Source organism: Pinus tabuliformis, chromosome 6 (genome assembly GCF_031772625.1).
Source record: "Pinus tabuliformis cultivar Carrire ecotype Pingquan chromosome 6, CPIR1, whole genome shotgun sequence".
In the NCBI taxonomy this organism is placed as follows: domain Eukaryota; kingdom Viridiplantae; phylum Streptophyta; class Pinopsida; order Pinales; family Pinaceae; genus Pinus; species Pinus tabuliformis.
The window spans coordinates 1,682,271,315-1,682,284,416 of record NC_142292.1 but is presented as its reverse complement, the minus strand read 5'-3'; the positions used below and the strand labels follow the sequence as shown (position 1 = coordinate 1,682,284,416).

At 39.9% G+C, this 13,102-nt stretch overlaps 1 long non-coding RNA gene across 1 annotated transcript; it reads left to right on the top strand.

Moving 5' to 3' along the window:
- Positions 1-4,928: 4,928 nt before the first annotated feature.
- Positions 4,929-5,459, top strand: LOC149265420 (uncharacterized). The gene is made up of 3 exons (XR_016251261.1): positions 4,929-5,112; positions 5,213-5,281; positions 5,368-5,459. It is a non-coding gene; the product is annotated as an uncharacterized LOC149265420 (long non-coding RNA).
- Positions 5,460-13,102: the final 7,643 nt, after the last annotated feature.

Here is a 13,102-nt window from a genome sequence, read left to right as displayed (position 1 = left end):
TGTTTAGCTCACAACTTACCTTCTCTACCAGCGGGACATGGTGCCTTGTAATGGTACATTGATGCTTGAAGGGCTCATTCAATCAAATCTGTAGGGAAATATGGAAGGAAGAGTGGTAGGAATCTGATTGTCTAAGCTCGAGTCCTAAAATTGAAAAAATCTCGAAATTCATCTTTCTCTGATGAATTTTCAACTTCAAAAGAAGTCAAAATGGCACAAGTATTTTTTGTTTTAGAAATTCTCCAACATTTGTACCTCACTCTGTTGCAGTGGGATCATATTAGAATATGTGAAAACAAATATCTAAACATTTTAATTCCTTTGAATAGTGAGAGTATCCAGCTTATCAGTCTTCTTTGGCCCTGTTATGGCATAAAAAATATAAAATCTACTTAGGCCTTTCATCCCTCCACCATAGTCTATTGTCAATTCGCATGTGTACTTGTGAATCATTATATTTTGAATTTTAGCCAAACTGTTGTATTGTGTGGGGCTAACATAGACACAGATGAGTTGCTATTTTGGTTCATGGACCATCTTTAGCTTTTTATTGTGACCTATGTCATGTTATAGGGTATGTTTCGAAAATGGCATATCCCTTTGTTGAAGTTTCATTCCATATTATTATTCTTATGTCTTATCTTTAGCTTTATTCTTGTGACATCTAATTTATTGCTTTTTGACAGTCATGGTTACTCTTTAGTTTTCTTTGAACCCAAGAAAAAACAGAGTAAAGTTTCTTATTCCTTTGAATAGTGATAGTAACTTTCTTGGAACTTTCTCAATAGTCACTGTAAGGGAGGAGGAATATAATTACTTTTCACACAAGTTCCTATGTTGATGTAATAGCCTCCTTGCACAAACTTCCTTTGTGCAGTCCCATCATTGCTTTGAGGGGTCTCAAAAATTTCCAAAAAACATTTTATACAATTGGTTTATAAAGGCTTTGTCTTCACAAAAATCTAGCAAACCTTCTTAGGCCTTTCGTCCCTCCACCATAGTCTGATCTGAGGTTCAAGTCTCTTTTAGGGCTTGACCCTTTTTAGACTGCAAGTTGGCCTTTTCAATTTTGTTTTAATCCCATCCACCTGGCTAAACATTAAACTTCCTTTGTGCAGTGCCATCATTGCTCTGAGTGGTCTCAAACATTTCCAAAACCCATTTTATGCAAAAACTGTTTTATGCTTCCTATTTACTTTTCCAGCTATTGTATGATTGTTGCTATGGTCTGAAATTAATTTCTACATTAATTAAATTCAATAATTGATTTGTTTGATTGAGGTCATAAGGAAAGATTAGGAATTCTCCAAAATTTATACCTCACTCTACTGCAGTGGGATTATATTGGAATATCTGAAAACAAATATCCAAACATTTTAATACTCACAATAAATTCCATTGTAGACCTTGATGTTCTCCCTGTGTTTTAGACATTATCCCATGTTAAAATGTCTATTAATTATCTAATAGAGATGCGAGGAAAGAATTGTCGAGAGAAGTTGCAAGCGGGTTAATGTAATGGTTGGAAATTCACAAATTGCCTATGGAGCTCCCAAGTAACCATGACATCATGGTTGCTGAAGGAGCTCATAGTTACATTTGAGCATTTTTCTTTACTGACTCATACTCAAAATCAGACATATTAGAGCACGGTTCTTACAATTTCTCTACTAATTACAGCAACCATCAGTTTGGCAGTGGACTGCCTGCCCCTCCTCCTACTTATCAGTCTTCTTTTATACATTAGGTAGGTATGGTGCTTATCTTACTGTGGTCAAGCAAGTTGTGAAATGTATATGATTTATAACATATCATCCGTGAACAAAAGATTTATCAAGCCAGAAACCGGTTTTGGTGTGCAAGTCCCTAGCTAATGTCATAGTCTCAATAGTGACTGTATTAACTAAGTCTCATAGACACATCAACATTCACACTGGCTTTGGCACCTTCAAACCTTACTATACTTCAATTCATTCTATTATTATAATAAAGTATTATTGTGTGTACTATTCAATTTTTTTCTGGTAAAAATAGTACTGGAGTACATTCCATACATTACAATTTTGAACTGACCTCCCATCATGGAATTGTCCTTTCAACCTAAATATGGAGGAGATTAAGCCCTTTCATTGCTTCCACCAAAAGTGTGTGAAACCATGTAATTTCAACCTAACTCAACATAAATCTCAGGGCCATCTCTACACTTCACGTGTACTACTTGTAGTACTAGATTTTGGTTCCTTTCTCCTTCTCTATCAATCTCATTTAAATATATTATAAATTACAGACATTCATTGACTCTCAGTTTCAGAAAGGGTTTCCCATGCATATTGGGCTCACATGAATAAATGAGACAGAGCAGGCTCGACTCGGGTGACCTTGCAACACATTCATAGGACTAATGGAGAAATCAAGAGTTTAGAGTAATGTGGACGTGTTCCCAGGTCGCCCCAGTCAAAACCTCCTCTGCTACTGCTGATTTAATGGTGTCCTCTGCTTCTCTTCACTTCTTATCTCACAGACAATATACTTAAAGGTAAGGACAAATACTATAACTGCAAGCAAGAAAGAAACAGAATATGCAACAAGCAACAATTTTTAACAGTCTCTTTCATTTGTTTGTTATTCATGCAGTCTCCCCTCTCTTTGATAACAATGCTTTGTTTTCATGCAAGCAAAATGTTGTTTATAGGGGCACCCGTGGGCATTTTTATATATTCAGGAATCTGCTAGATAACAAAAAGGTTAATGGTTTGAGCTTGCTCTTAGTTTTAGGATTGCAAGATATTTTTAGATTCTAATAGTTTTTAAATGTGATTGTTTGGAAAGTTTTCTGATTAAATTTGTCTAAAATCTACTAGGGATTCATTGAAATCACAAGGTGTCGAGGTGAACTCTTCACAAAGAAAGTGCCCCAGATATTTTTGAGGGTGCTGAATCTATATATGCAATTAAAAAAAGAGTTTAAACAACAAAAATCAAGATTTGGCCACAAATTTTTTCACTAGGAAACTCCAAAAAAATATCATTTAAAGACATTGGCTCTGCCTATCTGTTATGTAGAATGTGCATTTAATAGCGACCTTGGCCTTCATTTCTAAAAATATTCTTGTTCCTTTTTTGAGAAAATTGTATTTCACAACTGGCATAATTCAGGTGCAGTAAGTTGCTTGTAATTAAATCCTTCTATGCTATTAAAATCTACAAATACAATTACAGCCAAATTATTTGTTTATTTTCATGATCTTGCAGAAATTAGGGTGCAATATATGTTTATTGTTGAATCCAGCTATACCATCACAATCTACAGTTTTAATCAAATTGTTTGTTTGTTCCATGAAATTGTATATGAAACCACCAGTGCATAATCAATGTGAAGTAGATATTTGTTACTGAGTCCATTAGTGCCAATCAGGCTCTACAATTTCAATCCATTTAATCATGAATTTCAACAAAAATTGGTCCACCATGTATGTGGATCAATCACTAGTCAGTAACCCACTCCTCAGGAGCCAACGTGCTTTCAAGGGTTGCAGTTTAATGCACATGCTACATAAGGGATAGGTGTTGCCACAGTGATCAGCCATGGGATGTTCAACTCACAACTTACTTTCTCTGCCAGCGGGCCATGGTGCCTTGTAATGGTACATTTATGCTTGAAGGGCTCATTCAATCAAATCTGCAGGGAAATATGGAATGAGGAGTGGCAACAATCTGACTGTCTGAGCTCAAGTCCTAAAATTGAAAAAATATTGAAATTCGTCTTTCTCTGAAGAATTCTCAACTTCAAAAGAAGTCAAAATGGCACAAGTATTTTTTGTTTTAGGAATTATCCATCATTTGTACCTCACTCTGTTGCAGTGGGATCATATTAGAATATGTGAAAACAAATATCTAAACATTTAATTCCTCTTAATAATGAGAGTATCCAGCTTATCAGTATTCTTTGGCCCTATTATGGCATAAAAACTATAAAATCTACTTAGGCCTTTCGTCCCTCCACCATAGTCTACTGTCAATTCGCATGTGTACTTGTGAATCATTATATTTTGAATGTTAGTGAAACTGTTGTATCGTGTGGGGCTAATGTAGACACAGATGAGTTGCTATTTTGGTTTGTGCAGTGCCATCACCGCTCTGAGTGGTCTCAAACATTTCCAAAAACCATTTTATGCAAAAACTGTTTTATGCTTTATTTCTCCACCCCTCTCCTAATTAGAAATACAATTTTGGGTTCTCTACTAATTTTCTCCACAACCATTTAATCTAACAATGGACATAGAGCATGTATATTTATTCCGTGCGTTGGAAATACCATTTTATACTTTAATGTTTATTATTTTTGTTTTATTATTATTACTTGAATTTCTTCTTAACAAGTGGTTGTGTTTCTTTTTGTTTCATTGAAAGTATGGGCTCCAATGTTGGCTGTCACACCTCTGTTCACTTATACATAAGCAAAAAAAAAAAAAATTAATGTACACCTAACATAATAAGCGAACAATACATTATGGTTTCCATGTGTTTATATGTATTCCCATGCTTTTAACGAGCAACCACATACTTTATACAATCGATTATCACATCATATGTTTGTTAAACGGAAACCTTGGAATTACATGAACCATACAACATTGTTATGTGTTTCGACCGGGGTTGTGTGTAAGCCCTACTCTCACATCACACAAACCTAGCTATAAGTCTACAACCGTAACGTGTATTAACTTGGCGCGGCCTTTGATGGTCCGGCCGCAGCTTATACAGATGCCAACTCACCCATATCTTTAAGACATTCGTCCTTGCGGGGGCATGTGGCATGATCTGGCTCTTATGGCCATGTGACACTTTGGAAACGGGAATCTCGGTTCTGATGCTTTGGGTTCCCGCCTTACTTCAACGGCTGGGATCTCATCCAGAGATCGGAGGGTTAATATGCTTTCAAGGGTTTGAGATGATATATAATCACCCGCCTACAGTCTCGGGGTTCATTTGCGTGCTAATCCTCTCGGCTCCGGTCCAGCGCTTCACCTCAGGGTTAATGTCACCCGCAGCATTCCTTCACTCGGCAAACGCATCAGAAGCTAAGAACTGCTTGTCATCCGGTCATCTCAGGTACTGGTTCTGGTTTGCCAATTTCATAGTGTTGGTTAATCGTTTGGTTTATTTGTAACAATTCCGCACTGATTAATTTCTCTGTTGCTATGGTTTGCAGCCGCGCCCTGCAACCCTTCGGATGGAACAGGGGTGGCTTCTCCCAGCGATTCAACCTTCTCAACCACAGGTGAGTTATGACTTTACTACTAGCCTGCATAACAGAGTTTCAAAGTTCAGATCTTAAGCTATGGTCATGGTTTATGGTGGATGCAGACCGCCACTCCAACGCGGGTTTCCTCTTCCCAAACGCTGAGGTATTTCCTGTAGAGGATCTTCGCGGTTGCATCCTTATTGCTGTCTGGTCTTAGCAGTAAATCGTTGTTTAAGTCATGGTTCATCGAAACCTGAGTTCTTTTCAGAAGTTTATAGTTAGTTCTTTTCCGTTGTTATACTGTAACTACCATAGCGGCATACCCGAGTTAGAGGGTTATCTCTGTTTGTATTTAATGGTTGCGGGTCTGGCTTCAGTGCTCAGATCTGTCAGCAAACCTTCCGAGGTTTATCCTCAACCCATATGTACATTTGATCTTCTTCTCAGGTTTTTACCGTTCAATGCTATGTATTTAGATTTTTGGTATCACAAAACTGTTTAAGACTCAATCGATTTACACATATTCATGGTACTGTGAGACTGTTTAAGCCTCTGGGCGATTTACGCTTGCATCTAATATAATTTTGTCTCACATTTACTTTAATTCCGATGCAGAACATGGGGTTTATCTTAATATTACTATTTTGCTTATTTACCTGTTTGCATTCGAATATCTAAACCCAGGTTACGATATTTGCTTCAATCTTATACTCTGTTCTCACTATGAGTCCATCGTTTTATTAGTCTGCTCGGCATGCTTTGAATGGCTGTAACCTGTGTTATATTTTCCTTCTATTACGGAAATACCGCATTGTCTGAGGTTTCTCTTGCAGCTATATGCTCAGCATTTCCTATATTTTAAAGAATGCATGTCTCGTTCAAGGTTGTGTGCACAGAATGGTATATATAAATATAACCCTTATTCGAGATTACAGGCATCAGTTTGTGTTTATATATCTGTAACCCGTATTCGATGTTACATGCACAGAACTTTATAAAAATAACTGTAACTCTCATTTGAAGCTACATGCACAGGTTTTGTTTAATATAAAAGTATATTACTTTTCCTGTTATCGATCTAAGAACTGGGTTTTTGCTATCATGTCCACTTGTGACTTAAAATGTGGGTTATGAGATACAAGATGATTATCGTTCTTTGTCACATAGTTTATCGATAGCTCTGTTTATTTAGAATATTTGTCTATTATGTTTCTGTCCTCAGATATTACCCAGATAGCAGTAGGATTTAATATTTACCTGTCAATAGTCGCACCTGACTACGGTCAGTGCTCCCCTATTCGAATTCAGGGGTCCTAACCCTCATTTCCGTCGACACATCACAGTATTAAAAAATGTTCTTTCAAATACTCAATATTGTTTTGTATCATTGTTAACCTTATGGCTATTAAACAGCGTTCTGGTTTTGCTAATAAAGGTATGTCAATCTGTTATTCCATAACCAGATTTCGATTAACCTTTCCCTATACCAATATTCAGTCTTGGTTGAATATCTAGGTGTAGCTCTGTTTACGGTAATGCTAGCTCAGACCCTGTCTGCTAATTGACAGTCTGTCCCTTAACTCCAGGACTACATCTGTACATTTATATTAACATTACGACAGTGTCTAGGAGAATGCAAGACATGTTTTTCCTGTTCATCTACTGTAAATTCACTATGCATTTATTTCTAGTCAGAGACTTCACAGTTTGAATCCGTACCTGGTTCGCCAGAGCTAGGAATGGTTCTCAAACAAAGCAAGTCACCTGAACTTAATTCTGCTCGTCCACCCAGCAATGAGACCCATTCCTCAAATGGAAGTCTCCCCCCGAGCCATCTTGCAGACCTCAAGCCCTCAGCAAGATTTTTGCACTCTCTGTGCTTGGTTATCTGGTCCTAACCAGACTTAACCAGTCTTTTTCTTTCTTGTCTTTTTCCTTTTTCCTTCTCTTGGAAAAGGTCTCCTCTGCCTGTCCACACAGCACAGAGTTTTTCCCCAGCCAGGACTTTTCCTGATTCCTGGGAAGGTAGTTCCCCTCAGTTATTATAACTGATCACTTTCTTTAAAATTCACCTCCTAGAGGCTGCCAGCAATTCAAGAAAATATTTAAATTACTTTAATAAAATAGTTTATCCAGTTTTGTTCTTTTAACACATAACAACAACTGTTTTACTGTCTTTTACCACAGTAGATTTTCATATTTACATAAACTGGGGTTATCACATCTCCCCCTCCTGAGATTGGACATCGTCCCGATGTCTGTCTCCCTTAAACAAATTCGGGTAAGCTTCTCTAAGGAGTTCCTCATCCTCCCAAGTGGCCTCTTCCGGCCCATAGTGCTGCCACTGCACTTTAGCTTGGAAAATAACCCGTTTCCGCAGCTGCACTTCTCTCCGGTCGAGAATGGTCAGTGGTTCGACCAGAACCTCGCCTTCCGGCTCGACCTGCAATCAGCAACAGATTTAATTATTTTCCAGTTTAGGAACAAAGCTTATCTATAGTGACCAGATTAATTCTTACCCGAACATTCTGCCATTGAATCACATGTTTAGGATCGTAAACATATTGCTTTAATACGGATACATGAAACACATTGTGGATCCTAATATGGCTTGGTAGGGCAAGTTGATAAGCTACCGGCCCCACTCTTGCTAAGATCTGGAAAGGTCCAAAATAGCGAGGTGTTAGTTTGGCACATCCGCTCCACTGCAAGGTACTCCTTCTTGGTTGGATTCTTACAAACACATGATCCCCAACTTGGAATTCTTTGAATCTTCTCTTTCGATCAACAAAACTTTTCTGTCTGTCCTGAGCGGCTTTTAAGTTGGTACGCACCCTCTTTACCGTGTCTTCCATTTCCTTGAGCATATCAGGACCAATTCGTAACCTGTCCTCAGGTCCACCCCAGCTTGCGGGTGTGCGGCACTTCCGCCCATACATGACCTCAAAAGGACTCATCTGTGTTGAGGAGTGATATCCATTGTTATATGCGAATTCGACCAGGTGGAGATAATCTTCCCATTGGGTTGGCTTCATCATAACACATGCTCTCAGCATGTCCTCCACAACCTGATTCACTCGTTCTGTTTGGCCATCTGTTTGGGGATGATAAGCTGTGCTAAAGTTCAGCTGTGTTCCCAATTCAGCAAACAATGTCCTCCAAAAGGTTGATGTAAACTTGACATCACGATCGGAGATAATTACCTTCGGAAGTCCATGCAATTTGAACACATTTTGCATGAAAATATGAGCGATTTGCACAGCCTTATATGTCGATTGCACAGGTATGAAGTGTGCTGCCTTACTCAACTTATCCACTACCACCATAATGGAATCATTATTTTTCTTCGTTCTAGGCAATCCAGTTATAAAATCCATGGAGATAGTCTCCCATTTCCATTCCGGAATGGGTAAGGGTTGTAGCAGCCCTGTTGGATGCAAATGTTCCACCTTAATCTGCTGACATTCTAGACATCGTGCTAGATACTCAGCTATCTCTTTCTTCATTTTTGGCCAGTAATATTCTTTTCGAAGAGCGGTAACCATTTTCTGGTAGCCCGGATGCCCGGTATAATGGCTGATATGAAATTCATCCAGAATCAGCTTCTTAATACTATCTTCATTGGGTACATACAGCTTTTTGTTAAAGTACAGCATTCCGGCATCATCCAGCTCATGCCCCTGTTGTGTTTCCTTACCAGAAAGTTGTTGTATTTGCTGTTTAATTTGCTGGTAAACAGCATCACGTTCAGCTGTTGTTTTTATCTTTTCCAATAGAGTATTCTGCCATTTACTAACTGAAATCTTGCACAAGCATTGTACTTTTTGACTTAATGCATCAGCCACTCGGTTCTCCTTCCCTTTTAAATGCTTAATTTCAAAGTCGAATCCACTTAAGAAGTCAGCCCAACGAGCTTGCCTTGTGTTTAAAGTGGGTTGGCTGAAATAGTTTGTTAGGCTGTGGTGGTCTGTTAGTAACATAAATTTTCTGCCCAATAGGTAGTGCCGCCACATTTTCAGGGCATGAATGACAGCTGCCAGCTCCAAGTCGTAAGCAGAGTATTTCTGCTCATGTTCTTTCAGCTTCCTAGATTCATAAGCAATGACTCTTCCTTCTTGCATCAGCACTCCTCCCACACCTTCTTTACTTGCGTCCGTGCAGACCACGTAATCCTTATTAGGATCAGCTATACTTAATACAGGTGCGGTGGTGAGTAAGTGCTTGAGCTGTTCAAAGCTCCTCTGGCATTCTGAGGTCCACTTAAATACTTTTCCCTTCTTTTGTAAGGAGGTGATAGGGTATGCTACCCTTGAAAAGCCTTCAACAAATCTTCTATAATAACCCGCTAACCCCATAAAGGACCTAATATCTGCCACGTCCTTTGGTATGGGCCACTCCATTATAGTTCTGATCTTCTCAGGATCTACTGCGATTCCTTCCTTTGTGATTACATGGCCTAAGTATTGTATCTCCTCCTTGAAGAAATCACACTTACTAAACTTTGCATATAATTGATGTTCTCGCAAAGTTTGCAACACCAATCTAAGGTGTTCCTCATGCTCCTTTCTTGATCTGCTGTAAATCAGAATGTCATCTATGAATATCAGTACAAACTTGTCTAAAAACTGGTGAAACACACTGTTCATCAAACACATGAAGGTAGCAGGTGCATTGGTCAGACCAAAATGTAGCACCACGAATTCATAATGCCCATACCGCGTTTTGAAAACGGTCTTAGCGATATCCTCCTCTTTAATTCTGATCTGATGATAACCATATCGCAGATCGATTTTAGAGAATACCGTCGCTCCCTTCACCTGATCAAAAAGTTCGTCGATCCTAGGCAAAGGGTATTTATTTTTGATCGTGAGCTTATTCAGCTGACGATAATCAATGCACATCCGAAAGGTGCCATCTTTCTTTTTGACAAACAGCACTGGGGCTCCCCAGGGTGATACACTGGGACGGATGTAATTTTTATCTAACAGCTCCTGCAGTTGCATTTTTAATTCTGTTAGTTCTGGTACACTCATACGGTATGGTGCCCGTGATACAGGTGCTGCCCCCGGAATCAGTTCAATGGTGAAATCCACATCTCTTTTAGGTGGTAATCCCGGTACCTCCTCGGGAAAAACATCTGCAAATTCCTGCACCACCGGAATGTTACCCAACATGGCAGTTTTATCCTTCTGATTAGCGTAACCCACCTGAATAGCATAGATTTGACATTTCTTTCTGATGCATTTAGCTAACTGAGTTGCTGTAATGGGTCGAATCTGTACAGGATGTCTGATTCCTTGCAACTCCTGCTGCTCCCCACAGTCATCCTTATAGTAAATAGTTTTTGTCTTGCAATTCACTAAGGACCAGTGCTTCTCCAGCCAATCCATCCCAATCAGGATGTCATATGAACCCAACGGTAGTACATTTAGATCTGCTACGATTGGCTGTCCCGCTATAGTTAATGAGCAATTATTTACCTTGGCCAAGACTCGCCTCTTAGCTCCTGTAGCTAATTGGACCAGCCATGGATTCCTAAACTTTTCAGCTTGCAATTTACACTGTTCTACTATTTTTGGGCTAACATAACTTAAAGTAGCCCCTGGATCAATAAGAACAGCTATAGAGAGGTTTGAAATTTTACCTTCAAATTCAACCATAGATGGCTGGTACTCCGCTTGACAGTCCTCCAGCGCTGCATTGATTCTGGGTACACTGCGTGCCACGTCCTCAACAGTGGATGCTTCATGAATCTGGGATATCTAGTCTGTCCCCTTTCGTTGTGGGAAGTTTTTAACATAGTGAGGCCCTCCACAGCCCCAGCATTGAACTGGGGGTCTGGTCATCCCCTCACCTTCTGGTCTAGCAGGCTGCTCACTAACTCTGTTTTCACTTCCTGGTCTAGTTCGGGGCGCACTTCTTGTTACAGATCTGCTGTTTAATCCTTTACCAGCTCCCTTACTTCCATTGCTGCGACCTCCCTTGCCGCTTCCAACCACCCGACTGCTCCTTTTTTCATTCCATCTTTTGTTCGAAGTATCCCCCTTCTGCTTACTCTGCTGATAGCAGATCCTTGCTTTACGAATAGCCTCATCCATGGTTCTAGGATTGTCAAACTCAATCCTCTCCCTTATATACGCAGGTAAGCTGCTCACAAACCTTTGGACCTTAGCTTTCTCCTCCTTGATGTAAGGTACATAACGTAGCAGAGAGGTGAAACGATTAATGAACTCGTCCATGGTCTGCTGTCCTAATCTTAAATCATGAAATTCCCTTGCCTTCTCATCATAGAAGCGCTCAGTCAGGTACCTTTCCTTGAAGTATTTCTGGAACTTCTCCCATGTAATGGTCCGTTCGCTGACCCCCTTGACAATCTTGATTTCCTCCCACCACAAGGTTGCCTTACCTTGTAACTGGAAGATTGCTAGTCTTGCTTTCAAGTTATGGTCATACTCATACAACTGAAAATATTTATTCATATTTATTAACCAGGCTTCAGCAGCTTCCTCCTGTTCGCCATCGAAATGTGGAGGTTTAATCTTCCGGAATTCTCCCTGCAGTTCCATCCTCTGATGTTTTGAAGTTTGCTGCTCTGGTACATTGTCTGAATGATCCTCTTTGCCCTCGGAAATTTCAGGTTCCATCTGATAATTTTGTTCCTCTGTCATCCTCTGCTGCTCCGCACTGGGATTAGATAGAGGTGGATTCTGTCTGTCCGACAAGCTCTTCAGAATCCTTTCTTGTTCAACTGTTAAACGCGCGTTGTCCTCTCGCAACCGTGCCATCTCATTCTTCAATTCTTGAACCGTTTCCAGTATTGCCAGATTGGTGCTTCGTGTTGCCTCACCCAACTGCACCCACAGCTCCGGGTTCTCCTGAGGATTACTGTCGGGTCCTTGCATTTTGTCTCCTCACTGCTTTAACTGTTAACTGTTGTAATTTTGTACTTTATCCCTTCATAAACAGAACAGCAGTTAGATGAATTATTAACTTACTTCCATATGCATGGTGTAGGCTTTCACAGTGAAACATGTTTGCCTGAGGCCACAGTGTTGAAACTGGGCTCTGATACCAATTTGTCACACCTCTGTTCACTTATACATAATAAAAAAAAAAAAAAATTAATGTACACCTAACATAATAAGCCAGCAATACATTATGGTTTCCATGTGTTTATATGTATTCCCATGCTTTTAACGAGCAACCACATACTTTATACAATCGATTATCACATCATATGTTTGTTAAACGGAAACCTTGGAATTACATGAACCATACAACATTGTTATGTGTTTCGACCGGGGTTGTGTGTAAGCCCTACTCTCACATCACACAAACCTAGCTATAAGTCTACAACCGTAACGTGTATTAACTTGGTGCGGCCTTTGATGGTCCGGCCGTAGCTTATACAGATGCCAACTCACCCATATCTTTAAGACATTCGTCCTTGCGGGGGCATGTGGCATGATCTGGCTCTTATGGCCATGTGACACTTTGGAAACGGGAATCTCGGTTCTGATGCTTTGGGTTCCCGCCTTACTTCAACGGCTGGGATCTCATCCAGAGATCAGAGGGTTAATATGCTTTCAAGGGTTTGAGATGATATATAATCACCCGCCTACAGTCTCGGGGTTCATTTGCGTGCTAATCCTCTCGGCTCCGGTCCAGCGCTTCACCTCAGGGTTAATGTCACCCGCAGCATTCCTTCACTCGGCAAAACATCAGAAGCTAAGAACTGCTTGTCATCCGGTCATCTCAGGTACTCGTTCTGGTTTGCCAATTTCATAGTGTTGGTTAATCGTTTGGTTTATTTGTAACAATTCCGCGCTGATTAATTTCTCTGTTGCTATGGTTTGC